The sequence below is a fragment of the Heterocephalus glaber genome, unplaced genomic scaffold (genome assembly GCF_053883595.1).
Source record: "Heterocephalus glaber isolate CG9 unplaced genomic scaffold, H.glaber_assembly_v1.0 deba00001442, whole genome shotgun sequence".
Classification (NCBI taxonomy): domain Eukaryota; kingdom Metazoa; phylum Chordata; class Mammalia; order Rodentia; family Bathyergidae; genus Heterocephalus; species Heterocephalus glaber.
Window position 1 is genome coordinate 49,234,907 of NW_028258296.1, and position 27,009 is coordinate 49,261,915.

The 27,009-nt window shown below is 38.5% G+C and overlaps 1 pseudogene; it reads right to left on the reverse strand.

Moving 5' to 3' along the window:
- Window positions 1–22,072: 22,072 nt before the first annotated feature.
- Window positions 22,073–26,896, reverse strand: LOC101718129 (ribosome biogenesis protein BRX1 homolog pseudogene; annotated as a pseudogene).
- Between the last annotated feature and the right edge of the window lie 113 nt (window positions 26,897–27,009).

The window sequence follows — 27,009 nt, forward strand, 5'->3', positions numbered from 1 at the left end:
GCCCGAGGTTCTGCTTTCCTTGTGGTTTTGGTTAGTGTGGCTTAATTTTGGGTCTTTTTGCGGTACTGGAATTTGAACCCAGGATCTCAGGCATGCTAGTAGAGTGCTCTAACATCTCAGTCCAGTGTCCTTTGTTTTCACAGTTTTTGCCTTCTTTTTCTTGATTTAATTTTTAAATATTGTGGTAAGATAATATGCCATCTTGACACCCCCCCCCCCCCCGCTTTTCCTTTCAGTGTTTAGGAATCCAACCCAAAGTCTCATGCATACTTAAAAAAAAAAAAACAGTGGGAATTGAACCCAGGACCTTTGCATAGAGCTGCATCCCCACCCATTTTTTTTAGTTTTTATTTTGAGATAGAATTAAGTCTCCTGTCTCAATCTCCCAGAATGCTGGGATTACAGGAGAATGCCACTATGCCCTGCTAACTCTTTTTGGGTGTATAGGTCAGTAGTATTAGGTACATTAAAATTGTACAACCATCACCAGATTCCATATCACAAACTTTTCATCTTGTAAAACTGGAGCCTTCTACCCATTAAACATATTTCCTCTCCTACCCTCAGATTCTGATAACTATTGTTCTTTCTTACGAGTCTCACTGAGTACTGTATCTTGTGCCAGTGTTTATCTTTTTGGGACTGACTTATTTCACTTATCATAAAGTCATTACATTTCATCCATTTTGTAGTATTACAGACAGCTAAGTTGGGTAGAAATATTATAGGCAGTCAGATAAGGCTGGGAGTCAGCACAAAAGATAATACATCACAACCAGACACATCTGTTGGAGATTAGGTGTCAACACAAAGACAAAATGACCAGGCATGCATATGTCCTCAAAAGACAAACACTGGGCCTAATGAAGTCTGGATAGACATTAGTCACCCCAGTGGGTGACCAAGACCTGTGGACCCATCATTTCCTGGAAAAAGTCTTTGTTCTTTCCATATACACTTGTTACATGACTTGTTTCTCCATTGGATCACTATTACCTAAGCAACTACACTTGTAACCTTACTGGGTAATAATAGCTATAATCCATGTTGTACCCATGTGGGTTTTGCTCTATAAAACTTCCCTGTACAATGGAGTCCTTGGCCACTCAATCTGGACCCCCCCTCTTGCCTCTCAGGAGCTATCCTCTCAATAAATATTTTCCTACTCTTGAGCTCCGTCATTCCTAGAATTCATTCTTCGATTTTAGAGAACATGAACTCAGCACATCAGATAGCTCACAGGTTGGAAGATACAATGTTTTCATACTTCATCTCCTGTTTCAGTAGCATGTGTCAGAATTATTTGTACCCACATGTTCATTGCAGCATTATTCACAGTAGCTAAGATATGGAAGTGTCAATCAATGGCCGAGTGTGTGAAGGAATCATAGGACATAATGCAGTGGAATATAATTTGACCATAAGAGAAGGAAATCTCATATGTACTAAGCTCATGGTATCGCAACATCAAATAATGATGATGTAGAATGAGTTGGAGTGTGAGCCCAGCCTGGGAGTGGAGAGGCTCCGAAGACACCTCCTTCCAAGCACATGGGGCTGTCATGGGTGAGGGGAACTCAGTTGAGAGGGGGTTGTTTTTGCCTAAGGACTTAGAGGAAAGAGGTCTTGAATATCTTCAAATATTTAAAATCAGTATATTTATGCATTTAGGCCTATGTGTATGTCCTTGTATCCTCACTTCTTGCTGGAAAGGGTATTAGGCTGAAAGTACCTCACATGATATCCTTTTCCCCTTGCAGCAGCCCTGGTGGGCCTGGGGAGAACACAGTATAATGGCCCTTAGAGCCGGATCCTGTTCTGTGAGTGGTGTCAACCAGAGTGTGTGGAAGGGCCTCTTGGGGAAGGTCTGGGGCGCCTCTCCACAAGGCCTGAGGTACCCTGAAGCTGCCAGACGAGCCTTACTTACTGGTGCTGAATGAAGAGGACGCAAGGGTATTTGGGTGCCCTGGCATGGGGTGACCTGTTCATGGTGCTCCAGGAGAAGCAGCTCCCATCAGAGCCAGGGACTGGGGAGGTCCCAAAGCTCCTCCCACAAAGTGCCAAGAACACCTGTAAGGTCTGTGAAACTGTACCCGTAGAAGGCAAGGCACAGGCCTTCTTTGGCTCTCCATGGCACATACTGCCTTTCCCACATCAGCTTTGCTACTGGGCAGAGCAAATCCCGACGGAAGTTCTTTGCGGGGCCTCTTCAGCACGCAGTCACAGGCCACATGCTGCTTGGTGCCTCCTGTCACATGTGGCAGGCTCTGAATGTCACAGAGGGAGGGCAGCACTTCAGAGGCCAAGGCCTCATCCTCCATCCAGACCTGGCGGAGGAAGATATGGTAATGAAGGCTCAAGATCATGCTAGAATGGCTATTTAGTTTACTCTGAGAACACTGCGTTAATGTGCTGAAGGGCACCGCTCTCTGCGAAGCCAGGTTGTGTCTTAGCAGTAAAGTCTCTCACGATGGGTGGCGCTCTGTGAAGGAGGAAGAACATTCCTTAAATTTACATCTGAGATCTGAGCGGGAAAACTCAGGCAGCCACAGACCAGGTGGCCTCACTTTGTCTGGATCCTGGGGCTGTCAGGAGTGCTAGTGAGGGGCCTGTGGAGGGTTAGGGTGGAAGAGTTTGCCCTCCAGGTCGAAATGAGGAACCCGAGGAGGGCACTGAACACTTGTACCATGTCGTTTGGGTTAGTGGGTGGGTTTTTCAGCTGGTGAGTGACCTGGATGAGAGCTGTGAATTCTGGGCCTAAATTAGTTCTGTTGGCATCAAGCCCTATGCTAATGGATGTGGAAAGGGGTGATGTCCACACCTAGACTATCCTAAGATCTGACTGTCTGTGCCTTCCCACCCCAGCTCATATATTGAAATTCTAACTCCTAAGGTCATAGCAGTGGGAGAGGGAACCTTTGAAAAGTGATTGGTCATGAGGGTAGGACCTTCGCTGATGGATCATTATAAAAGAGACCTGCAAGAGCTTGCTTACCTCTTTCTATATGTGCGGTTATAGTGAGAAGTTGTCTATGAGGTCTTTGTCAGACCTAGCAACTGCTAGTGCCTTGATCTTGTACAGTACTCCTCATCCACCGGAACTGTAAGCACAGGATAACCTTCTGTTGTTTACAAGCCTCCCAGTCTGTAGTATTTTGTTATAGCAGCCTGAATGGACTAATATAGAGTACAACTGCAATGATACAGTTACTGTTGGCTCTGGGTACTGGTATGGTGTGGATTTGGCAACCAAAGTAAGAGAATCCAAAAATTTGGGATAGAACAGGGGTTCCTTAAATAATCATTCTTTGCTTTTTGACTTCTCATGGTAAACCTTGCAGGATCTAGGTTTATTTTTATTTAGAAAATAGGGTCCCCCCTGATGATTCATAGTTTCAACATGAACCAATATAAAAACTAGTTGAAAAGGTTAAAAAAAAAGAATGCTAATGTGAACCAAAGGAGGAGGTAGGAGAGTTTTATTGCAAATAAAAATGACAGTAACTCCTGAAGGTTTCCCAAGTAGGTGACCACTGAGGCTCTTTGTCAGTGGTATTTTATACAGCAAAATCACAACATGGGAGTACAGTGTGGGTCAAACTACAATCAACCTATATTAGGATTACAAGTATAGTTGCTTAGCTAATATTGATCCAATAGGGGAGCAAGGCACATAGCAAGGATATACGACAAGCATCATTCATCATTAATTTTAGCTTATCTATAACTTCTAATTATGGAGAGAACAAAGGTGTTCCTGAAAAGGGATGGGAGTAGGGGTCCAGATGTTCTGGTCACCCACCTGTGGATATGATGCCTGCCTGGGCTCACCGGACCAAGTGGTGCTAATTACAGTATATCTCGAATTGCTGTTTGTCTCCAGGGAGGCTTCCAGGCCTGGCTATCGTGTCTTCATCTTGAGGTCAGGCTCTCTTCAGATTTGCCTCCAGCCACAATCTTGATGTGTTTTGCCTTCTGCACTGACTCCCTCAGGGTCTCAATCCCTCTTTGGCTGCCTATTAATTTCCATCTATCTTAGCTGTATAGAAGAATAGCACATCCAAGGACAGTTTTCTTTGCTGTTCTTTTTTTTGAGACAGAGTCTGGATATGGGCTGGCCTTAAATTTGTGGTGATCCTCCTGTCTCAGCCTCCCCAGTGCTGGGTTTATAGACACACACCACCATGTCCACCCCAAAGACAGTTTTGTTTTAAATGTATATATTAGAAAGAGCAAAACAACTTTGTAACAGTAGTCAGTATTCAACAGTAGTCATATTGGACAGAACATGACTGATTTTCTGACTTATTTATTTTGGATTGAACGTACAGGTGCTGCATCATTGAGTTACATCCCTAGTTCTTTTTGTTTTTTATCTTGACACAGGTCCTAATAAGTTGCTGAGGCTTGGCCTCAAACTAGTGAACCTCGTGCCTGAGGCTCCTGAGTACTAGGATTATAGTGCCTGGCTCTGATACTCTGACTTCTGTCTTTATTTTAACAAATTATCATCAGATTCTTTCAGCCACATTTATGATGCAGAATTTTATCATTCCCCCTGAAGATGCAGGGGCTATCTCCATATCTTTTTTTCTTTTTGTATCAGGGTGTCCATACTCTTAAGTGGAATAAATTGGACGTACATGTTTAAATACTGCATTATTTTTCTGGTATGAGAAACTGGAAGTGGAAATAAGGACTAAAATGTGTAATAGATATTGAGAAATGGGACGAAAATGTTCAAATGAGAAGAGGAACAGGGGAGGAGGGAGGGAGAAAGGAAGGAAGGGACAAGAAAAAAAGTGAAAATAGAAGAAAAATATGGAAACAGCTTTTGTACATAGGGAGGAGAGGGGGCTTGATGGGAGGGGGAAATGGGAAAAAAGAGGTGGAATGTGCCATGTACAGGTGCAAATTCCCAATGATGAGTGTTATCATTACGTGTGCCTAAAGTGTATCAATAAACATTTTGTTATATATATATAAAAGACAGTGTCACTATATAGTTCAGGCTGGCCTTGAACTCACTATGTAGCCTAGGCTGGCCTTGAACTATGGCGATCCTGCTTCAGCCTCTTCACTGCTGGTACTACAGGTATGCACTACCATGCCCAACTATCTTTTTTTTTATTTAACAAATTTGATTTTTGGCTGGGGATTTAGCTCAGCGGTTCTGCCACCTGCCTTGCAAGCACAAAGACCTGAATTCGGTCCCTGGTACCAAAAAACAAACAAACAAACAAAATAAATTTGGTTTTTATCCCATTGCCCTCCTCAAGCCCCCTCCTCCCTATGTACAAAAACTTTGTTGCCAATTTTCCTTCTATTTTCACTTTTTTCTTGTCCCTTCCTCCTTTCTCCCTCCCCCCTTCCTTGTTCTCTTTCCCATTTGAACACTTTCTTCCCATTTCCCAACATCCATTATACATTTCAGTCCTTATTTTCACTTTTGGTTTCTCACACCACAGAAACAATACAGTATTTAAACATGTGTGTCTGATTTATTTCTTTTAAGAGTATTGTCTCAAGGTTCCTCCATTTTAGTTATAAATGTCTGAAGCTCATCCTTCTTTATGGCAGAGTAGTACTCCATTGTATCAAAAGCCACATTTTCTTTATCCACTCATCAGTTGATGGGCATTTGCACTGTTTTCAAGATTCAGCTATTACACATTGTGCCACTACAAATACTGGTGTGCATATATCACGGTGGTATGATGCGTTTAATTCTTTTGGAAGATACCAAGAAGAGGTATAGTGGATCAAGCGGAACCTCTAGTTTTAGTTTTTTTGAGGAATCTCCACATTGATTTCCACAGAGGTTGCACCAGTCTACACTCCCACCAACAGTGGAGAAGGGTTCCTTTTCCCCCACAGCCCCTCCAGCATTTGTTATTATTGGCTGATTTCTTGATAGCAGCCATTCTTTCTGGAGTGAGATGAAATCTCAGCATTGTTTTAATTTGCATCCCTCAAATGACCAAAGATGTTGAACATTTTTTCATATATCTGTTTCTTTGCCACTACCATGCTGTTTTTATCACAGTGGCTTTGTAATATAGTTTGAAGTTGGGGATTGTGATACCCCCTGCCATGTCTCTGTTACCTAGAATTGCTTTTGCTATTCTAGGTCTCTTCTTGTTCCAAATGAATTTTTGGATTGCTTTTTCAAGGTCTGTGAAGTATGCTGCTGTGATTTCAATTGGGATTGCACTGAATCTATATAGCAGTTTTGGAAGTATGACCATTTTCACTATGTTTATCCTTCCTTCCCAGGAGCAAGGGATGTCTTTCCATTTTCTGATATCCTCTTCAATCTCTCTTTTCGGAGTGTTATAGTTTTCAGAGAAGAGATCTTTGCTTTCTTTTGTTAGGTTGATTCCTAGGTATTTCAGTTTTTTGGATGCTATTGTGAAAGGAATTGTTTGCCATATTTCCTATTGAATGAGTCTGTTGTTCATGTAGAGGAAAGCTATTGATTTTTGTGTGTTGACCTTGTATCCAGCTACTCTACTAAATTTGGTTATTAAGTCTAGAGGACTTTTGGTGGCATTCTTGGAGTCTTCTATATAGAGTATCATGTCATCTGCAGATAAAGACAATTTGACTTCTTCACTTCCTATCTTTATTCCTTTTATTTCTTTCTCTTGTGATTTGTTTCTTTTCCCTAACTGCTTGTAGACCTTTGTTCTTCTATTGGGCTTCTGGAATTTTAACAGTTATATGGCTATGCGTAGATTTTTTTTTGATCAAGGCTATTTGGAGTCCTATATGCCTCCCTTATGTGTATGCCAATTTCTTTCCCCCTGCTTGGGAAGTTTTCTGCCATCACTTCTGTGAACAGTTTTTTTTTTTATGTCATCTGCACTCTCTCTTGTTTCTTCGTTGACTCCAATAAGTCTTATGTTATTCTTCTTTGCATTTTCTGGCAGCTGCTGGATTGATTTCTCATGGTCCCTTACAATTTTAAAGGGATTTTTCTTTTCCTGGTCACTAATTGCAATCTTATCTTCTATATCTGAAATTCTGCCCTCACATTGGCTCATTCTGGTGCATAAGTTTTTTTGTTTGTTTGGTTTTTTGTGTGTGTTTTTTTTGGTACTGGGGATCAAACTTGGGTCCTTGTGCTTGCACAGCAAGCACCGAAACCACTGAGCTAAATCCCCGGACCTGGTGCATAAGCTTTTGATGAAGTTTTTAGTCTCCTGGAAATCTGTTTGTGTCTGTTTTATGGATTCCATTTGCTTCCTATGTTGGGATTCCATCATGTTCTTCAGCTCCTGTATTCTTTTATCTGTGTCTTTTCTAGACTTATTAATCATGTCTTGCACTATGGGCACAATCTCTGCTGTTATCTGAGAAATTATTTCTGATTTAATTTTTTCCAGATCCTCTTTTCTTGCCAGTTCGGGGAGTCCAGGTGGTTGAGTATCAGAGTGTTTCATCTCCTTTTTCTTTGGGGTTGCTGTAGGTGATCTGGAAATCTGGTTTTGAGGCTTGTTTATGTGTCTTCTCATTTCAATGGTGGGTGGGCTGGTGCTGCTGGTGCCCACATCGTTCACCTCCTCTGTGATGGGGGTAGTGGTACAGCGGCCTGGAAGCCTCCTCCTGGGCACTGGGAGTGGCTCACCTCCTCTGCACTGGTGGGGTGGTGGTGGTGGTGGTGGTGGTGGTATGGTGGCCGGAAGCCTCCTCCTTGGTGGTGGGAGCAGTTCACCTGCTCTACATTTATTGATTTGCATATGTTGAACTATGCTTGCATGTCTGGGATGAATCCCACTTTGTCATGGTGATTTGCTGCATTTCTTGGTGATTTGCTGCATTCTGTTTGTCAGTATCTTATTGAGGATTTTTGAGTCTATATTCATTAGTAAGATTTGCCTGGAGTTATCTTTTTTGGTTGAATCCTTCTCTGGCTTCGGTATCAAGGTAATGCTTGCTTCCAGGAATGAATTCGGGAGTATTGCTTCCCTTTCAATTTCATTAAAGAGTGTGGGAAGTAGTGGGATTAAGTCTTCTCTAAATTTCTTGCTCAACTCAGCAATGAATCCATCAGGGCCTGGGCTTTTTGGGGGGGGTAGGTTTTTAATGACATCTTCAATTTCATTGACTGATATTGATTTATTTAGAATTTTAATATCTTTTTGGCTCAGTTTTAGTAATTCATATGTGTCTAGGAATCTGTCATTTTCTTCTGTATTCTCCATCTTATTAGAATACAGGTTCTCAAAGTAGGAATTGATGGTCTTCTGGATTTCTGTAGGAGCTGTTGTAACTTCAGCCTTTTCATTCCTAATTGCATGAATTTGAGTCTTTTGTTTCCTTTTTTGCCTAAGGGTTTGTGAATTTTATTTAATCTTTCAACAAAGCAACTCTTCAATTCATTGATTCTTTGTATTATCTTTTTTTTTAGTCTCAATTGCATTAAATTCTGCTCTGATCTTTATACTTTCTTCCCTCATACAGTCTTTGGACTTGCCTTGTTCTTCTTTTTCTAGAAGCTTGAGGTTCAGTATTAGGTTGTTTATTTGAGCCTGGTCTGTTTTCCTGATATGGGTATTCAGCACTATCAATTTCCCTCATTGGACTGCTTTCATTTTGTCCCATAAGTTCTGGTTTTGGCCAGATATTTAGCTCAGTGGTTCCACTGCCTGCCTCACAAGGGTAAGAACCTGAGTTCGATCCCTGATACCAAAAAAAAAAAAAAAAAGAAAAAAGAAAACCATAATTTCTGGTTTGTTGTATTGGCATCATCATTCAATTGTAGAAACTGTCTAGTTTCTTCTTTAATTTCATCTGTGATCCATTGGTTATTCAGGAGGGTATTGTTTAATGTCCATATGTTTATAAAGTTCTTGTGGTTTCTTTTTCCATTGCTTTCCAATTTCATTGCACTATGGTCTGATAATATGCAATTCTTTTGCATTTACTTAAGTATGTTCTATGAGCTAGTATATAGTCTATTTAGGAGAGTGTCCCATATGCAGCTGAGAAGAATGTGTATTCTAATGTGATGGGGTGGAATACCCTGTAGACATCTACTAAGTTCATTTGTTCAAAAGTTTGGTTCCATTCTGATATTTCATTGTTGATTTTTTTTGTCATGTAATCTATTTGTGACAGTGGGGTATCAAGGTCCTTCATTGCAATTGTATTAGTGTTTATTTAATTTTTCATGACTATTAGTATTTGTTTAATATAGTTGGGTGTACTAGTGTTTGTTGCATGTGTATTTATGATTGTTATTTCTTCCTCTTGGATTGTTCCTTTTACAAGAATGTAGTGACCTTCTTTTTCTCTCTTAATCAGTCTTGGCTTGAAGTCCACTTTGTGTGAAAATAGAATAGCTAATCCTGGTTTTTTCCGGGTTTCTGTCACATAAAATATTGTTTTCCATCTTTTGACTTTTAGTCTATGAATTTGTTTTTGAATTAAATTTTTTTTATTCATTAATTTTATTGGTACATTTTAGGTATACAGTATGCTGACATTCATTATTGGGAATTTGTACCTTTACATAATATGTATTGGTTCTTATTTTTTTTCTCCATTCCCTTGGCCTCTGTTCAACCCCCAACCCTCCCTATTTACAAAGACTTTGTGTCCATTTTTTTCTTTTCTCATCTTTATTCTTTTTTCTTCCCCTACCCCTTCTCCACATAGTTCCCTTTCCCCTTTGGTTAAATGTATTTTTTTTAATGTATTTTTTTGTATGCAGCTTATTGTTGGATCTTGCTTCATGGCCTGTTCTGCCAGTCTTTTTCTTTTGACTGGTGAATTGAGACTATTAACATTGATGATTACAACTGATATGTATTGACTTATCCCTGTCATGTTATTTTCCTATTGTTGGCTCCTTTCTTTCCTCCTCTGTTTAATTTCTTGCCTTACCTGGTGGATTCATTCCATTGGGGTTCATGGAGTTGTACTCCTTGTTATCTCTTTCTAGAATATCCTTCAGAGCACTTTGGAGTGCTGGTTTAGTGTTCATGAATTTCCTCAGGTGTCCCTTGTCATGGAAGTATCTTATTTCTCCATCAATTTTGATTTTTTTGGTACCAGGGATTGAACTTTGGTCCTTGCGCTTGCGAGGCAGGCGGTGGAACCACTGAGCTAAATCCCAGGCCCTCTCCATTAATCTCCATTAATTTTGAAAGACAGTTTTGCAGGGTACATCAATGTGGGTTGCAGGTTGTTTTCCTTTAGGAGTTGAAATACTTCACTCCAGGCTCTCCTTGACTTGAGGGTTTGTGTTGAGAAGTCTGCTGTGATTCTGATGGGCTTTCCATTATAGGTGATTTATTTCTTTTCTCTAACAGCTTTTAGTATTTTGTTCTTCTGTTGAATCCTATCATATGCCTTGGGGAAGATTTTTTTTGATCATGGCTATTTGGAGTTCTATATGCCTAAATTATCTGTATGTCAAATTCTTTTTCCATTTTTGGGAAGTTTTGTGACTTTACTTCTGTAAATAGGTTTTTTATGTTATTTGTGCTACCTCCTGCTTTTTCATTGATTCCAATCAATCTTATGTTATTTTTTTTTGCATCATCTAGCAGCTACTAGATTGATTTCTCATGGTCCCTTGTTATTTTATTCTGCATTTTTTTTGTTTTTTGTGGGATTTTTTTTGGTACTGGGGATCAAACTCGGGTCCTTGTGCTTGTGCAGCAGGCGGCGAAACCACTGAGCTAAATCCCCAGCCCTTCCCTTGTTATTTTAAAGAAATTTTCATTTTCATGATTACTAACTGCAATCCTGACTTCTATATTTGATGTTCGGTCCTCACATTGGCTCATTTTACTGCATATAATTTCCATAGAGTGGTTTTTTTTTTTTGGTACTGGGGATTGAACTCAGGACCTTGTGTTTGCTAGGCAGTCCATGGAATTTTTAATCTCCTGGATATCTGTTTGAATCTGTTTTATGGATTCCATTTCTTTCCTATGCTGAGCATTCATGGTTTATTTTTTTATTCTTAAGTTCTTTTATTGGTACATTTTAGGTATACAATACGTTTACATTTATCATTGGGTGTTTGTACCTGTACATGATGTTTCTTGATTCTTATTTTTCCCCCATTACTTGTGTGCCCTTCACCCCCTCCACCCTTCCCTATTTACATAGATATCATTTCCATTTTTTTTCTTTTCTCATAATTTTTCCTTTCCCTTCTTTCCTTTCCCTCTCCCCTCCCTTCACCCCTACCTCTTTGGACCTTTTTTCCTATTTCAAATTATCCATTCATGGTTTTAATCATTTTCCTGAGTTCCTCTATTTTAAAAATTTGTATCTGCTTTATCCAGGTTCTGCTTGTTTTGAACAAAGAATTGAATGAAATGAGCAAAGAGCAGTGACAAAGTTTATTTATTTATTTATTTTTGGTCCCAGGGATTGAACTCGGGTCCTTCCGCTTGCACAGCAGGCGGCGAAACCACTGAGCTAAATCCCCAGCCCAGTAGCAAAGTTTATTTGAAAAAGTAAAAGTGAAGAATGGGAGAGAAACTGGCTCGGCAGAGTGAGCTTGGACAGAGCAAAAGAGGAAAAAGCGAGATAAAAGAACACCCTGGAGAAAGCAGGGTAGGCTATCACAAGGAAAGCCACAACAGCCAGTTCTTCTTGGCACCTGTGTCCTTTTATACTGTCTGAATCTTGAGGAAATCTGTGATTAACTTCTACGTCAGGTCCTCAGGCAGATGTCAGATCTAGGCCTCCTATTGAAAACCTGCTCAAGTTCTCACAAGAAGTCCACGTGCAGGTCTTTGGTAACTGTTCTGTGCACATGTTCCAGATCTTTGTAATTAACACGTCATAACTACTTCCCCAGCCAGCTCTGCTATGCCATAATCACCTATATCAGAAATGGCCCTTCTCAAAAGGTTCATATCCTAGATCCCTGGTTGATATAGTCATTAAAAAAGTAAAAAGTTACAGAAGACTGAAATGAAAAAAAATCACAATTACAGAAGCAAAGGTGATAGTATTCTATTCTTTTTTTTCGTACCAGGAATCAAACTTGGGTCCTTGTGCTTGTGGGGCAGGTGGTGGAACCACTGAGCTAAATCCCTGGCCTCAGTCTTCTATTTTTGATATTTGCCTCAACAGGATATACAATTGAATAATAAAGGGGTTTCTGCTTTAATGCAAAAAATTTTTTCTTGTAAAATCTTTTTCAGTTATGTCTGGTTAAGATTTAAAAGTGAAATTTTCATTTTAGAAGTTGGCCTTTGAAGCTCAATCTGTGTCTGCTAAAGGTCATGATTATTAATTCACAGGAGAGTTAAGGGGAAATTTTATTTAAATTGCATGTGTTAATCTTTTATCTAAAACTTTGTACACTTTAAAAACTTATTTTAAGTACAGCAGATTTTAAAACTCAGCAGTAAAAAGTATTAAAATTGAAATCATTAGAGTATTAATGGAACAAGTTCAATTTCACTGACATGGTTATTAGAAAGGGGTTGCTTCAGTGGTTTAATAACTCAACAGCTATGTTTGTTAAACACCCTCTCAGAACAGTCATTTTCAGTATTATGGATTTCTGTACTGTTGTGTTAAGATTTGCCTGTGCTTTGGAAATTTCATAGATCACACTTTCTTTTGGAATGTATTTGATAAGAAATTTTAAACATTGTTTTCACCTCAATGTAGAAATACAGTGGGATTTTTCTATTAATGCTGCCAAAATGAAATATTCATTTTTGCATAAAAAAGATACAACTTTATCCAAATAGATATAATACTTACATGTAGTTCTATTTTTAATTTTCAGGGCTGCACTGATTTTGTCAGTTATTACTAAGAGTGCTGTAAATATACATGTGTAAGATTTTGTGTGGATATAATTTCAAATCAGTTGGTAAATACCTAAGAGCACAATTCCTGCATTGAACAAGAAGACTTAGCTTTCAGAGAACTGCCAAACTGTGTCTCAAAATGGCTTTACTCTTTTGCATTCCCATTGGCAATTAGAGTATCCATCGCTCTGTATCTTTATCAGTATTTGATATAGCCAGGTTTTTATCTTGTATTTTAGCCATTCAAATAGCATCTCATTATTGTTTTAATTGTATTCCCTAGTGATAGATGATGTTAAGTATCTTTTCACATGCTTATTTGCCATCTTTTTTTCTTCTTTGGCTTTCTATTCAGATCTTTTGCTCAATTTTTAATTGGGTTGTTTTCCTATTGTTGAGTTTTAAGAGTTTTCTGAATATTTTGAATATAAATTCTTTATCAGATATGTGTTTTATAACTATTTTCTCTCAAAACAGTACAATAAATCTTTTATGAATTTGACATAATGGAACATTTTTGTTATCTATAATTTTGCTATTTAATTTATTTATACTTTGGATTTCTCATAGAAGAGAAATGATACTATATTTAAGCCTATATGTTTGATTTACAGTATTTCATTTAACATTATGATCTCAAGGTGCATCCATTTTGCTCCAAATGACTCAAATTTATCCTTCATTATAGCAGGGTAGTATTCCATTATGTATAAATACCATATTTTCTTTACCCATTCATCTGTTGATGGACATAGAGGCTGCTTCCAAACTTCAGCTGTTAAGAGTTGTGCTGCTGCTGGGGATTTAGCTCAGTGGTTCCACCGCCTGTCTTGCAAGTGCAAGGTCCCAAGTTGGATCCCAGGTACAAAAAAAAAAAGAGTTGTGCTGCTATCATGGGTATGCATATATCGCTGACTATCATGTCTTTAACTCTTTTGGGAACATATCTGGAAGGGTTGAGTGGAATTTCTAGTTTTAGTTTTTTGAGGAATCTCCACACCAATTTCCATGGCAATTTTGCCAATTTCATGGCAATCTTCCCACCTCACCTTCCTGAGTACCAGGATTATAGCCGTGTGCCACTGTGACTGGCTTCTTCTTCTTTTTTTTTTCTTTTCGTACTGGGGATTGAACTCAGGACCTTGTGCTTTCGAGGCAGGCACAGGAACTGCTGAGCTAAATCCCTGGCCCTGTGACTGGCTTCCTGGTGCTATTTCTTATGCAACTGGAGTTTTGTTCATAAAGTTCTTGCTTATGCCTATGTCTTCAGGTATTTTATTGATTTTATCTTCCAGCAGATTGTTTCTGTTTTAATATTTAGATCTTTATTCCATTTTTATTTTATTTTAGTACATGATGAGAGATATGATTCTAGATCCAATCTCCTGGACAGGTATAGTCAGTTTTCCCAGCACCATTTGCTAATGTGGCTACCTTTCCTCCAGTGTACTTTTGACCCCTTTGTCAAAGATAATATTGCAGGACGTGCCTGGGGCTGTTTCTGCTTCCTCTATTCTGTTCTGTTGATCCACATGTCTATTTTTGTGCCAGTGCCATCCTGATTTTAATCACTGTAGCTTTGTAATATAACTTGAAATGTCCGAGATTGTGGTGCTTCCTGCTTTGTTCTTGTTGTCTAGGATTGCTTTTGATATTGGGGGTCTCTTCTGGTTCCATATAAATTTTAGGGTTGTTTTCTTTAGTTCTGAGAGGAAAGCTGTAGGTATTTTGAGTGCAATTGCATTAAATCTGTATATTAGTATTGGAAGTATTGTCATTTTGACTATATTGATTCTGCCTATCCAGGACAGGGGATGCCTTTCTATTTTCTGATATTCTCTTTAACCTCCTTTTTCAGAGTCCTGTAGTTTTCTCGGTGGAGGTTTTTTCACTTCCTAGGTTGGGTTAATTCTTAATTATGTATTTAATTTTTCTTAATGGTATTGTGATTGGTACTGTTTTCCTAATTTCTTTCTTAGTAAGTTCATCATTGGAGTACTATTGATTTTTGTACTTTGATTTTGTGTCTTGCTACATTGCTGAAATTAGTTACTAATTTTAGGAATCTTTTTGTGGAACTTTCTGGCTCTTTTACATAAAGGAACATGTCATCTGCAAATATTGATAATTTGACTTATTTCTTTCCTAAATACATCCTTTTATTTCTTTTTCTTTGGCTTTATTGCTTTGGCTAATGTTTTGAGTACCATGTTGAAGAGTGGCTATAATGGACACTGCTGTTTTGTTCCTAATTTTAAAGTAAAAGCTTTCAGCTTTTCCTTATTTAATATAATGCTGGCAGTAGATTTCCCCCCCATAAATGGCTTTTATCAGACTAAGATAAGATCCTTCCATGCCTTTTTATCATAAATGCATGTTGGATTTTGTCAAAGGTTTTTTCTGCATCTATTGAGATGATCATGTGATTTTTTTCCTTCTGTTTATGTGATATATTTATTGATTTGTATAAGTTGATCTATCCTTGCCTACTTAGAATGAGGCCTACTTGGTCATGCTATACTATCTTTTTGATAAATTGTTGCATTGTTTGACAGAATCTTGTTGAGGATGGTTATGTCTATGTTAATTAAAGAGATTGGCCTGTAGTTTTCTTTTTTAGTTGGCTCCTTGTCTGGCTTTTTGGTACTGGGGATGGAACTCAGGACCTTGTGCTTGCAAAGCAGGCGCCGAAACCACTGAGCTAAATCCCCAGCCCCCTCCTTGTCTGGCTTTGGGATCTGAGTAATGCTATCTTCCAGGAATGACTTTGGGAGTACTCCTTGACTTTCAATTTCATGAGTTTCAAGAATGTTGATGTTAGATCTTCCCTCAAGTTCTTATAGTATTCAATGATGAATCTATTGAGTCCTGGGATTTTCTTAGTTGGTAGATTTTTAAAAATTGCTTCAATTTCATTACCTGTTATTGGATTATTCAGCATTTTTATATCACTCAGTCCAGTTTTGGTAATTCATATGTATCTGGGAAACTAGCCTTTTCTACTGGATTTTCCAACTTACTGGAGTACAGGTTTTCAAAATAGTGAAGAATAATCTGTATTTCAGTGGTGTCTGTGTAATTTTGCCTTTTTCATTTTTAATTGCATTGATTTGGGTTTTGTCTTTCCTCTTTTTTTGTAAAATTTGCTATGGGTTTGTCTATTTATTATTTTGAAGAGCCAGCTCTTTGATTCATTGATTATTTGTAATTTTTTTGGTCTCAATTTCACCAATTTCTAATTTTTAAAAAATTTCATTAATATCTGCTCTGATCTTTATAATTTATTTCCTTGTGCTATCTTTGGATCTGGATTTTTCTCACTTTTTAGGACCTTGAGATAGATACATCATTAGATTATTTATGTGGGCTCCCTCTTTCTGATGAGAGCATTCATAGCTATAAACTACTTTCATTGTGTCTCATACATTCTGGTATTTTGTCTTAGCCTTTTTGTTTTCTGTTGGTTTTTTTGAGATAGGGTCTTGCTGTGTAGCTCAGGCTGGCCTTGAAATGGAGTGGATCTTCCTCCCAAGTGCTGGGATTACAGGCATGCACTATCACGCCCAGCAGCTGTTGTTTTAGCATTATTCTTTGATTGTAGGAACTGTCTAATTTCTTCTGTGACCCATTGATTCAAGAGCATGTTGTGAGCTGGGAAAATTTATTTCTTTTGTGCTTGCTTACTCATGCTTTATGGGCTCATATGAGGCCTATTTTGGAGAAAGTTCCATGTGCAGCTGAGAAGAATGTGCATTCTGTTGTCGTTGGATAGAACACTCTTTAGATATCTATTAAGTCCATTTGTTTGAAGGTGTGGTTCAACTCTGATATTTCTTTGTAGATTTTTTTCTCTTAGCTGACCTGTTTGTGCTTGTGGGGTATTGAGGCCCCACACTGTATTTGTATTGCTATATATCTGATCTTTTATGTCTAGTAAGGTTTGTTTTATGAAGTTGGGTGTGCCAGCCTATATATATATATAATATTATACATAATTATATATCTAATAATTATTTATATATAATTATATATATAAATTTTTTTGAGACTAGGTATGTAGCTCAGGCTGGCCTTGGACTCACTGTGTAGTCCAGGCTGGTCTCAAACTCGTGGAGATCCATCCTGAATGCTGGGGTTACAGGCATCCACCACCATGTCCAACAGAGTGCATACATGTTTATGATTGTCTCTTCCTGATGAATTCTTCCCTTAATTAATATGTAGTGACCTTCTTTGCCTCTTCTTAACAGTTTTGGCTTTATTGTCACTTTTTCTGAAAGTTGAATACCTAATCCTGGCTATTTTTGGTTCCCATTGCATGGAATATTATTTTCCATCCTTTAATATTTTTAGAGTATAAATTTCTTTTTGGATTAAATATATTTTCTATACACAGCATACAGTTGGGGTTTGTTTTTTGATCCAATCTGCCAATCTGTGTTTTTTGACTGTAGAACTGAGACTATCCACATTGAGAATTATTACTGAAAGATATCGACTTATTCCTGTCATTGCCTTATTTTCCTGTTTCTGATTCCCTTTTTCTCTTTCTGCTTAATTCCTTACCCTGCCTGCTGTATTCATTCCATTAGACATTTTGACATCATTGGCTTCATTGTCTTTATGATATCATTGAGACATTTTTGGAATACTGGTTTGGTGGTCATGAACTTTTTGTTTGTTTGTTTGTTTGTTTGAGACAGGGTCTCTGTATGTAGGCCAGGCTAGTCTTGAACTTACTATGGAGTCCAGACTGGCCATGAACTTGCAGTGATCCTCCTGCCTCAGCATTCTGAGTGCTGAGATCACAGGCGTATGCCACCAAGCCCGGCCTGTTTTTGTTTTTTGAAACAGATCTTGCTGTGTAGTTTAGGCTGGTCTTGAACTCTCTATGTAGCCCAGGTTGGCCTCAAACTTGTGGCGATCCACCTGCCTCAGCTTCTTGAGCGCTGGGATTACAGCCATGCACCACCACCCCTGGCTGGTGATCACAGATTCCTTAAGGTAGTCTTTGTCTTATTTCTCAATCAATTTTGAAAGATATTTTGCAGGATATGTCAGTCATGGTTGGAAGAGCTTTTAGAGCTTAAAACATTTTGCTCCAGTTCTCCTGACCTTTAAGCTTTGTGTTGAGAAATATGCTACAATTCTAATTTGTTTATCTTTATAAGTGATTTGTTGCTTTTCTCTAACAGATTTTAAGATTCTGTCCTTGTGTTGGACTTCTGGAATTTTGACTACTAGATGTCATGAAGAAGTTTTTTTCTGATCATGGCTATTTTGCGGTGCTCTATGCCTCCCTTATCTGTATGTTTAATTCTTTCCTCATATTTGGAAAGTTTTCTACTATTATATTTGTAAGCAGGTTTTTTGATGCCATTTTTTTCTGTCTTCTGTTATTTCACTCATTCCAATTAATCTTAGATTAGTCTTCATGTCATCTAGCAGCTGTAGGATCCATTTTTCATGTTCTCTTGTTTTTAAGGCATATCTGAGTAACTTGTCACCAAAATCAGCCCCATCTTCTAGTTCTTACACTCTGCTCTCACATTGGTCACTTCTGTCCATACTTTTAAATCTAGATTTCTGTTTCCTACCTTTTCATGGACTTTAGTATTTTGCTGAACTAGTCATTCATGTTTTGTGTCATTTTGTTTATCTCAGCTAGCTTTTTACTAGTGTCTTACATAAACACACTGATTGTTTTGTTTATTAAAGTCCATTATTTGTTTAGTTATATCATCTTGAAGCTGATGGAACACTGTATTGATTTTTTTTTTTTTTGTACCGGGGATCGAACTCGGGACCTTGCACTTGCAAGGCAGGCAGCAGAACCACTGAGCTAAATCCCCGGGCCCCACTTTATTGATTTTTTTAAATCTTCTCTTATCATTTTATATAATTGAACTGTTTGGCTTTTAACTTTATCCCATTGATGCCCTATGGATCAACTTTGGAGCAGCTGAGAGTTTTTGGAAGCTTTTTTTTTGCCTTGTTCTCTCTCTCTCTCTCTCTCTTTCTTTCTGTTAAGATTTGCAGGTTGATTACAGTAGAAAGACTTTGTAGCTAGTATGATGATTTCAAGTTAGTGTCTGCTTTTCCATGGTGCATTATGGGCATGATTAACTGTAGGCCTTTTTCTTTGTGTCAAGATCCAAACACTGACCACCTCTGTTAATTTGGGAGGAGAAGGTGCAGTGTAATTAGTCTACCACTTACCTCTCTGTAAATTAATAACAATATCATTGTTGATACAAAGACAAACTAGATATTGGCATACAGGAAAAACCAACTAATAGCAATAATTGTGCTCTCTGGCAAAAGCAACAAAATCAGCATCAATATTAGAGTCAAACACAAGCTGGACACTGACAAACTGTAAAAGCCAATAAAAGATACCACTGTACCACCTTCAACCACAGAAAAGAGATCTATAATTATAGTTTTTTGGGTTTTTTTTGGTACTGAGGATCAAACTCAGGTCCTTCCGCTTGTGGGGCAGGTGGCAGAACCACTGAGCTAAATCCCCGGACCCGAGATCTATAGCTATAATACAGACACAAAGACAAACCAAATATTAACACACAGAAAGTAGCTACTAAATACAACATGAATAGAAAACATAGTGAAAAAACACAGAAAATACAGTAAAACCTTGGTTTGTGAACATAATTCACTCTAAACATATGCTTGTAATTTAAAGCACTTTTATAGCGAAGTGAATTTCCCCATAAAAAATTAGGAAACCAAGATGATTCATTCCTCAACCCAAAAATATTCATATAAAAATCATTACACTATAACACAAAATAATAAAGAAAATATAAAATATAAAGAAAAATAAACAAATTAACCTGCACTTACCTTTGAAAACCTCAGTGGCTGGTGTGTGGGAGACAGAGAAGAGGGTTATTGTGTATGATGACTTTCACTATCACTAACAGAATCTCTGCTATCTATTGGTTCTACGGATTCTTTTTCTCTTTGTTCAACTTTAAGGAACTTATCCAATGACACTTGCATTTGACTCCTGTGGTGGAGTTCACAGAAATGTGACATTGCATTATGGTTAAACAGATTCATTTTTCATACTGCTACAGCCATATTAGAGTAGTGCTTTTCTACAAAATTTTGCATTGTTTTCTACATTTTATACATGTCCTAAATCTCATTTGAAGTGAGGGATTCGTTCACCTTTTTCTTCTCCTCTGCAGATGACTTCTCCTCTTTAAGCTTTAGCTGTTTGGAGATGATCACCCGCCATCCCACAGCATATGTGTGCAAAACCATTGGCTCAGTGGTGATCATGTGATGTTCAGTGTCACATATTACTTGCATTGCAAGACATTGCTCATTTATCAAGTTAAAATTTTTGCTCATCTTGTGGAACACTAGCAGAACAAGTTACTTGCAATCCAAGGTTTTACTGTAATTCAATAATAATAGCATAAAGTTAACTAAATAGCTAAGGATTAATAAAGCTTAATAGTAATAGTAATAAATATGGAGGGTTTGGAGAATGGGAGAATAAAAGGAGTAAAATTTGAAAAATAAAAGAAAGATGAGGAGGAAAGAGAGTGCAGAAAAGGATCCTATTAAAGAGTAAAAGAAAATTATTAAAATTAGATAGAAATAACAGAAAACAACCAAAAAGAAAAAGAAAACTGCAATTTTTTTGTACCAGGAATTGAACTCAGGGCCTCACACTTGCCAGGCAGATGTTGTGCCACTGAACTACATCCCCAGAGAAAAACAGCAAAATTTAAAAATAAAAAGAGAGAGTTAAAAAGAAAAAACCCAAACTCCCAAAATCCAATGAAGGAATGTGTTTTGAATGAATGATTTATTTCCACGATCTGTAATATCCATCAACAAGGGGGAGGAATAGTGAGTCACTGCTTAGACCTATTTTCTTTCCACATTCATGTTTTTGTGTGTTATATAGGATTTACAAGGTAGGCTTACAGTTACCACCTGAACAGTCAGGTGTGGAAGAATGCAAAAGGGCTATTTTCACACTGGAGAGGTAGAGGACCCACTCAAAAGTTGAAGGCCTGGAGTTCGCTGCTGAGTCCTGTGCGAGTTCTGTGTGAATCTATGTCAGGAAGCTGAAGGATCTGCACTGGAAGGCTGAAGAGTCTGTGCTGGAAGCCTGGAGATGGACATCCAAAGGTGATGGTGAAGTCTGGAGCTCCTCTGAAGAAGCCAAAGCATAGCTTCCTTCTTCTTTCCCTTTCTATTCTATCCAGGCTAGAAGATTATTGGTTGGTGCCACCTACACCCAGGGTGGGGTTTCCATCTTCAATAAACCAATCATCCATATCCCCGCCCCCCAACCATGCTAAACCAATCAGGTAGGTGTTTCTTAATCCAAATTGTTACCATAGTTAACTATCACATGCATGCTGCAACCTGCCTCACCTTTCCAGCTGAGTGTTGTTGGTTAATGGTATCTACCCTAGGGCTGTACTTCTGCCACTCCAAATTTCTGTGTCCTGTGTGCCCCAAGTCACAGCTTTCTCTGCTTAGCCTTATGGCCTGTAGGTTTGTGAGGTGCCCTGCCTGCTCCAGAGATTCTCCGTCCATACACTGCAGCCTGTGGCAACTGTCCAAGCCAAGGATATCTCTAATCCCACTGGCGATGGGGAAAGCAGAGCTCTCTGCTGGATATAGGTGTCAGGATGGAGAGATGAAGCGGTCTGCAGAACTTAATGCCAGCACTTTCAGATCCAGTCCTCTCTAAAAGTTATTCACAACTGCCCTGGCTTTTCAACCTGGAGAGCGGGACCTCTACAACCTTCCTAACATGAGCTTAAACTTCTCAGAATCTACATCTAGTCCTAGTCTTCTCTGCAACTCTCTCTTTTATTTTAATTAATTAATTAATTATTTCTCTTTTTTGAGACAGGATCTTGCTATGTAGTTCAAGCTGGCCTTGAACTCACTATGTAGTCCAGGCTGGCCTTGAACTCACAGTGATCCTCCTGCGGCAGTGTCCTGTGTCTAGGATTACAGGCTTGTGCCACCATGCCTGGCAATTTCTTTTTTTTGAGGCAGGATTTTGCTATGTAGTTTAGGCTGGTTTTATTTTTTTATTTTTAATTTTTTTGGTGGTACAGTGCTTTATTTAGAAAAAGATAAATACCACTGATTCTATGATATTTTTTTCTTTCAATTGGCAAATTAATTAGACATAAAGTAGTCCAGGATAATAGATGTATTTACACACTGAATACAAAATATACAATATTTGGAAAACTTAGTTATCCATTGATTCATTTTGCATTTCCACTGTTCATCTTCTGTTTCAATTTTCTTTGCCTTTTGAAAATCCTTTTTTTCCTTGCTTTCAAATTGACTTTTGGCTCTGGTTTTACCCACTGTATTTCTATTGGTTTTTCCTCACCTGGTGTAACAAAAACATCTTCAGTGGGATCATGTGGAAGAATAGTCTTTGGCTTTTTCTTTCTCAGTTTCTGCACATCTTTTACTTGCTGTTTCTATTTGTATTTTGCAGCTTTGATGGATCTTATGATACGCCAATGCACATTTGGCGACTGATAGTGAGGATTTTCATATAAAGTTGGTCCTCCAAAACTTCCCTGAAAAATCTTTATCAGATTTAAGACAAAACGAGGTCCTATTTCTACAAGTTGAACATTTTCATCTATGACCTGAAAGTTCTGAAACCATATCCTATTATCCAAAATGGTGAAAGTAAATACATGGTCCACAAATGGTTGGCTTTTGGGATGATATCATGGCATACTAAAAATCTGAATTAAGAGTTCTTTTAACAAAGCATAATGTGCCAATTCACCAAAAGCAGGGTCAAAAGACAAAATTGGCCGAGAACCTTTCAATTTCCAGTCGTCTTCAGTTCTGCTTAGGGTATGAATATTTTGATCAAGGAATTTGGGAGAGGACCCGTGAGGTGAATTTGAAAGCCACTTATAAAGATCTTGCTTTTTCTTAGCTTCAAAATAGATGCATTTATTGCAGTTTTTCATTTCACAGACCTCATTAATCACAAATAATTTATCTTTAAGATCCATTTTAGTATCTGCTTTAGAATGAGGCATCAATGATTTCAAGTCTTGCATTAAATGTCTTGTTCTGAAATTTATTCCTCTTCAAGAAAAGATGAAAATCCATTCCTTATTTTTCTACTTGCCTTTGCAAACGGGGCCTCGGATACAGTCCTTCTCTGCTTGCTCCATCTCTTCTGGCACAGCCGATGACTTAGCTGGAGGGTCAGCATCTTTTTGTTTCTTTTTGGCTTCTTCCCTGTAACTTGCAAGTCCCCATACCACTTCCTCTTGGTTGCCGCAATCTTGCCTCACCTAGGCTGGTTATAAACTCACTACATAGCCAAGGCTAGCCTTGAATTCCTGGCAATCCTTCTGCCTCAGCTTCCTGAGTACTGGGATTATAGCCATGTACCACCATGCTCAGCATCTCTACAACTACCCTGTGGTGGTCTTCCACCCAGTCACTGTGGTAGGATGACTCCAGAAACCTTAATGTATAGTTGTTCTGTACCTCAGCCTATACAATTAACCCCTTCCCCAAATGGCTCCTGATTAACATATTCCTATTGGCTTGAACTTCCATTGGTTCATGATCACTGTCCCAATGGGCAGCTTATTCCACTGGTGGTACAAATGGATCTAATCATTTTTATCAGTCTTTTTACTAATAAAATTAATAAAAAGCCATTCTATGGGACAGTCATGCATATACCACTGGTGCTTCAAGCTGCCTGGCAGCGAGACATACAAATTACAGCCCAGTCGTGAATGTGTTAAATATGCTGAAATGTGGCAGGTGCTGCACTGGATTTTTTTCTCCAACTCTCCAACTCTTACTTTCAGAGTAAACTCCACACTGTTCTTGCAGTTCACAATAGATGTAGGCTTTTCTTGGGGCTATTGCTTGCCACTAGCTGCTTCTTTTTCCCTGGAGCTGCTGACCTCTCTGATCTTATGTTGTGCTAAAGGAGTCTCTGGCCCCAGAAGCCAGGGTTCCATTCCTAATTCATTCTTTATTCCATGTTGTGCTCTATTTCTCTAGCTTCTCTGTAGTTTCTACTTTTCCTGTCAGCTCCTCCAATTCCAAGAGGGGGGGCGGGGGGGGAGAGAGAGAGAGAGAGAAAGGCAGAGAGACAGACAGGGGGGACATTAGATATAAACCATAATGGAGAGAGGGGAGAGAGAGAGAATGGGCATCTGAAATGAACAGACATTTCTCAGACAAACAAGTAAAGCAGAAAATAAATATATGAAAAAGTGTTCAACATCACTGGTCATTTGAGAGATACAGATGAAAACAACACTGAGATTCCACCTTACCCTAGAAAGTATGGCTGCTATCAAGAAATCAACCAATAACAAATCCTGGTGGGACTGTGGGGAGAAAGGAACCCTTCTCCATTGTTGGTGCGAGTGTAGACTGGTGCAGCCACTGTGGAAATCAGTGTGGAGATTCCTCAAAGAACTAGGGCTGGAGGTCCCATTTGACCCAGCTATCCCTCTGCTGGGTATCTTCCCAAAAGAATTAAAAGAATCATACTGCAGCAATATATACACTCCCATGTTTACAGCAACGCAGTTTAAAAAAATTTATATATATATTTATTAGTACATTTTAGGTATAAAATACATTTACATTTATCAGTGAGTGTTTGTACCAGAACATAATGTATCTTAGTTCTTATTTTTTCTCCCATTACCTGTGCACCCTTCACCCCATCTACTCTTCCCTATTTACACAGAGTTTGATTCCAATTTTTTTTCTCATAGTTTTTCCTTTCCCTTCTTCCATTTCCCCTTCCCCTCCCACCATCCCCAAACCCTTGGACCTTTCCTTATTTCAAATTACCAGTTATTCATTTTAATCGTTTTCATCCTTATTTACACTTTCAGTTTCTCACACTAGAGAAACTATTCGCTATTTACACGTGTGTCCTATTTATTTCACTTAAGAGTATGGCCTCAATATGCATCCATTTAGCTATAAATGTCTCCAGTTTCTCGTTCTTTATGGCTGAGTAGTACTCCTTTTTATAGAAAACCCACATCTTCTTTATCCAGTTTCCAGTTGATGGGCGGCTGGGCTGTTTCCAAGCTTTAGCTATTACAAATTGTAGCAACGCAGTTTGTAATACCTAAAGCTTGGAAACAGCCCAAGCAGTTTGTAATACTTTGTTTCCATTTTTTCCTTTTCTCGTATTTTTTCTTTACCCTTCTTTCTTTCCCCTTCCCCTCCCACTTTTCCCTACTCCTTTGTAAATAGGGAGGGGTGGAGGGGTGAAGGGAGGGCAGGGGAATGGGGAAAAATAAGAACCAAGATACATCATCTAATGGTACAAGATCCCAAAGATGAACGTAACTGTATTGTATACGTAAAATGTACCAATAAAGTTAATGGGGGGGGAGAAAAAAAGAAAGAGAGGAAGCTTTATGGACTAGTTGTTTGGGGACATTTCTTCCAAATAAGCATTTTCATTTATGGGTTTGTTTGATGTTTTAGAGGTACAGCCCAGGGGAAAGTACCAAATTGAAAATTGGGTTGAATGAGGAGTATATATTTATTTTGTAACTTGGGAGAAAGTTGATTGTGAACATCAGCTCATTCTTGGGCAGGTTAACTGTAGGAAAATTTTCTTGAGGACCTAGAAATTGGTTTCTGGAAAACATCTCGGCGTGATGTAGGGAAGCTCTCATACGTGTCCCCGAGCCCTTGCACCCTGGTTTGGCGACTGCTCTATATTGTGCCCTCAAGATCACTCTTTTTGGTGAACAAATTTTTGGCTATCTGAATACTTCAAACATATTTCCATCTACTTCAAAATTTTGAGACTTCACTTTCCCTGGATAACAGTTTTTAAAACCCTCCCAAGAAGAGGCTGCTCTTTGTCTCCTCTTGCCTCGTATTTCAGGAGATCAAGCATCTGACCTGATTACTAACCTCTCACGTAGGATTTCTACATCTCTGAGACCCTTCAAGGTCCAATATCTGTATTTATTTATTTATTTATTTATTTATTTATTTATTTATTTATTTATTTATTTAGACGGGGTCTTGCTGTGTGGTCCAGGCTGGCCTTGAACTCGCTGTGTAGCCAAGGCTGGCCTTAAGCCTCCTGGCTCAGCTTCCCCAGGGCTGTGATCATGGGCATGTGGCACCAGGCCTGGCTGGAATGTCTGTCTTTCTTTAAATCTCAGCGGAAACATCCTTCAGCAGGGAAGCCTTCTGCAACCCCTCAGTTTTGGTTGGGTTCCTTTATTACATACTGTCATAAATTGTGCTTTTTCAGAAAACTTTTTTCATTTATAATTATATGTTCACCTGGGTGATTATGAGATTGTCTCATAAAACAATAATCTGAAAGTAGAGAAAATATTTGCTTTTACTGCCGATAATCTCTAGAACTTTCAAAGTACCTGAAAAATAGTAGGTACTCAATAAATATTGCCAAATGAATGGGTAGTGTTCTCTGGGTTTTCTGACCACGTCCTTTTACCTTGAATTCACATGCTCTTCAGTTTGATCCTGAAGGTCAGTCAAATTTGAGATAATTGCTCTAACTACTCTGCATGTGACAGAAGGTCCTGAGCTGGGTCAAAAGGTAGAAATTTAACAAAAGAAAAGCCAGTCACCATTTATTAAATGCTGTTTCTCCCTACCGGTAGTAGTTGATAAGAATAGAAATAAATTCTGGCTGTTTTAAGTGGAGAATCATTTATTTAAAGGATATCGGACTGCATACAGAATGACTAGGAAAACTGCAGAATCAAGTTTGTGGTTGGGCAACCAGAAACAACATCCAAAATCATATTGGCACACCTGGTTCAGTAAGGTCATTGTGACCACCATCCTCATCACTAGATCCTCCAGTTTGTTTTTCAGGTAGTATTCAAATATATTTAAGATAGTTGCTCTTGGAACTTGATTTGCAATTGCAGCTACAACTACAGAGAGTGTGTGTGTAGTCTTTGCTGCTGGGCAGGGTTAGAAGGTGAGAGTTGCTCAGCTGAGCTTCAGACATATTCTCTGGCTGTCAGGAAGGATGGAAAAATCACCTTTTTAGTTTCCATGATGCGAGGGAGTTTTACAAACAGCCAAAAGTCTCAGATACCAGATAGCTAGAAAAATGATAAACATTAACTACAAACATTTATTGTGGGATGTGCCCATTTATTTTTGCTAT